A 3,816-nucleotide genomic window follows, 5' to 3' on the forward strand; every position below is an offset into this window, starting at 1 on the left:
ATATCATATATATCACTTTTCATGCAATCAAGGTCACACACAAACAAGATAATCAATACAACTTAAACATGAGAATTTACTAACCAACAAGCTCGATCTGATATATGATGTCTCGAAGGGGGGGGGGGGTCTCCTGCCGCACGTACGTTTAGAGAAGTAGGGTTTGTTGAAGTTGTATATTAAAATACCCACCCCCATTATTACGTAATATAAGAAGAATAGAAAGAAGATTGGGCCGGGTTTCATAACTGTTGGTGCTGGGCCGATGAATAGCAAACACAAGGGGGTATCTTTAAGGGAGATTGGACCGAGTTAGTTAAGACTAACGGGTTGGGCCGAGTTTATAGTTAAAACAATGACGGCCCAACGCATTAAAATGGTAGGTGCGGCCCAAACTACTAAACACATTATAAAACTCAATTACACACCACGTTAAACAAAATCATTAAAGGTACGAGCGTTAAAACAGGCTCTCTAAAGTAAGAACGTATAAAGAAGAAGTAGTGAGGGATCAGAATCACAAAACTAAAAGATGCCAACCTTAAAAGTTCGAGTTATCACATCATCCCCAACTTGAAAGAAATTTCGTCCCGAAGTTTGGCACGCATTTACTGAGGAAGCTAGTCAGGTTGCATGGTTTCCTGATTTTCCTGGGGTGTCACTTCATCCCCCCGTTGGTTTGGAATTTCGTCCTGAAATTTCCACAGTAGCTTTAGCCTCAGCAGTGGTTGCACATTTCTCGAACAACGGGGGATACTTGTGTTTCATTCGGTCTTCTCGTTCCCAGGTAAACTCTGGGCCACGACGGGAGTTCCAACGAACTCGAACAATAGGTATCCTGGTGCGTTTGAGAATCTTGACCTCCCGGTCTAAGGTTTCTAATGGTTCTTTGACAAATCACAACTGATTGTCGATGGTGAGCTTCTTGAAAGGAACTATGAGGGTTTCATCTGACAGACACTTCTTCGGATTCGACACACGGAATACGTTGTGAACTCCACTGAGTTCTTCAGGTAGATTCAATCTGTAGGCCACCTTGCCAATTCTCTCCGTGATTTCGAAAGGTCCAACATGTCGCGGGTTAAGTTTGCCTCGTTTACCAAAAGGAACTACACCTTTCCAAGGTGAGACTTTAAGTAGTACTCGATCCCCAACCTGGAACTCGAGTGGTTTCCTGTGCTTATCAGCGTAGCTTTTCTGACGGTCATGAGCTGTCGCCATTCGTTGTCGTATCTGAGCAATCTTCTCTGTTGTTTCTATGACGGTTTCTGGGCCAGTGATTTGGCTGTTTCTAACTTCTGCCCAACAAAGAGGTGATCGGCACTTCCGCCCATACAATGCCTCGAACTGAGCAGCCTGTATGTTGGTGTGGTAACTGTTGTCATATGAGAACTCCACTAAAGGGAGGTGTCTTTCCCAGCCGTTGCCAAAGTGGATTACATATGCTCGAAGCATGTCTTCAAGAGTTTGGATGGTGTGTTCAGTCTGCCCATCCGTTTGTGGGTGATATGCTGTGCTCATGTCTAGACGTGAGCCAAAGGATTTTTGCATTGTTTGCCACAAATAAGATGCAGATTGTGGGTCGCGATCAGAGATAATGGAGGTTGGCACCCCGTGCCTAGCAACTGCTTCTTTCAGGTAGATGACTGCAAGTGTAGAAAACTTATCCGTTTCTTTGACGGCTAGAAAGTGTGTTGGTTACGTGTGGCAATCAACGATCATCCAGGTGATATTGTTTCCGTTTCGAGTTGTAAGTAGACTAGCGACCAAATCCATGGCAGTTTGTTTTCACTTTCCATATAGATGTTTCTGGTTGCTAACACTTCGTCTTGACTTTCCAATAAGTCAAACATCATTCCCATACCTAGCTAGGTGGGCCTTCATGCCCGATTACCAGTACAAGGTTTATAAATCCTAATGTCTCTCATCATAACCCAAACGATTAGAATATCGAGGCTGGTGCTTACTCAACATAAATTTCCTACAGTCACTGTATAATGAGATCCATACTCGTTCCATGAGGTAACGAGTATCGTCCAACCTGTCAATGGTTGCTTCTCTATGCCCCGCATGGGTTCAACTTGAAAATCCTCTTCCTCTAGCTCTCCAGTTTGAACAGAGCGAGTCTGATCAGGTATGTTAGAGTCGATAGCGAGCTGCAGAGCTCGTGTATGTTTAGGTTTCACAGTCGTACTCATTCAGTAGTTCCATCCAGCGATGTCATCGCATGCTTTAGCTCTTTAGAACATCGATTCACGGGAGGCCCTTGTGATCGGTCTAGGTAATGCATTTGGTACCATCCAAGTAATGCCTCCAATTTCCATCCGAGAACCACGGTTCCCACCGCAGGTTATATGTCGTGTTGTTCCTCTTCATGACTTCATTACATAAGTCATCACCTTCTCATGTTGCATCGGCGTATGACTGGGGCTCTGAATTAAACCATCATGGTATACTACTAAGTCATCCGTACTTTCAGATAAAGATGATACCCAGTGTATTGCTGAGTTGCGATTCAAAAGCTGAAAAGATGTCCTCCTGTTCTGTCTTTCACGAACACAGCACCCTGCTGTGCTAGAGAGATTTAAGCTGCGTGACCTTCGAAAATCCTGCGATTTATCTGCGATAGTATTAAGCGAGGCCAAGAAATTGTTGTATCCTTGAAGGACTCTTTGGTGTCGATCAATTTCCAACCAAGACGGATTTTAGCGAGATCCACGTGCATTCCCACTTTGCTGATTATATAACCAAATGGTACCTCTCGAATCCCGAAATTACATTTAACAAGACTTCGAACGTAATGGCTCCTCCCACAGAAGCGCTGAGATAGGATACATATGCCACCCATGGCGTTCCATTCTCCTGGTCAGGATTCAGAACGTTGTCAACAAATGCGGCCGATTCATGTGATTCCCTGAAGCTACTAGAGTGTTGGTCAACTCAATGGTCATGGTGTATAACGTTAGAATGGCTGCATTACCTTCGACATGCTATTCTAAGGGCATTCTCCCCTTAGATTTCCATCTGACAGTAGCTCGTTTACTAGCAAATCTTCGAATGGAAGTTTGTTCCTCGCAACTGGTCGACGGGTTGTCAATACGTGGTCGAGGCAAACCGTTCTTGATTGTCACCTTGTTGAGTTCTCGATAATCAGTACGTATACGAAAAGGCTTATCTTTTCTGGTATAACTGAGGCTCCCCAAAGCGAAAAACTAGATCCGATGAAACTCAAGTCCAGTAATTCCTGAAGTTGATTAGGCAGTTCCTGCAACCTTCCTGGTGTAAGACAATAAGATATACTAGTAACAAGGGCTACTTCTGACATGATACCGATCTGATATTCCACCTGACGATATGAAGGTAAACCTGACAGTTCTTCTGGTAGTACTTAGGGAGAAATCACGAACAATTGGTGGATCCTCGATCCTCCTTTCCTTAGCCTTGACATCAGAAACGAGTGCTATCATGGCGGGGTAATCCTTCCGTGGACACTTCTGGCCTTTACTGCTGAATTGATGCTAACCTCTGCTCCACTCGGATACTTTATGACAGACGGCAACTTTCCCTTCACAAGGTATAACTGCGTGATGTCTGGTTATCCAACCCATACTGACTACTGCATTAACACCATCGTGGGTAGTAGAAGGAAGATCAACGTCGAAAACGTGTCCCACACGGTTGATTTTGCATCCCTACAAACATATAATGCTTCAATTGACTTGCCATCAGCCTTTCGAGAAGCATCAGGGTTAAACAGGACAGAGACAAAGCAATTCGTTACCAAGAACGGGTATGCCACCATGTTATTACAATCTT

This window comes from Helianthus annuus, chromosome 8, assembly GCF_002127325.2.
Source record: "Helianthus annuus cultivar XRQ/B chromosome 8, HanXRQr2.0-SUNRISE, whole genome shotgun sequence".
NCBI lineage: Eukaryota > Viridiplantae > Streptophyta > Magnoliopsida > Asterales > Asteraceae > Helianthus > Helianthus annuus.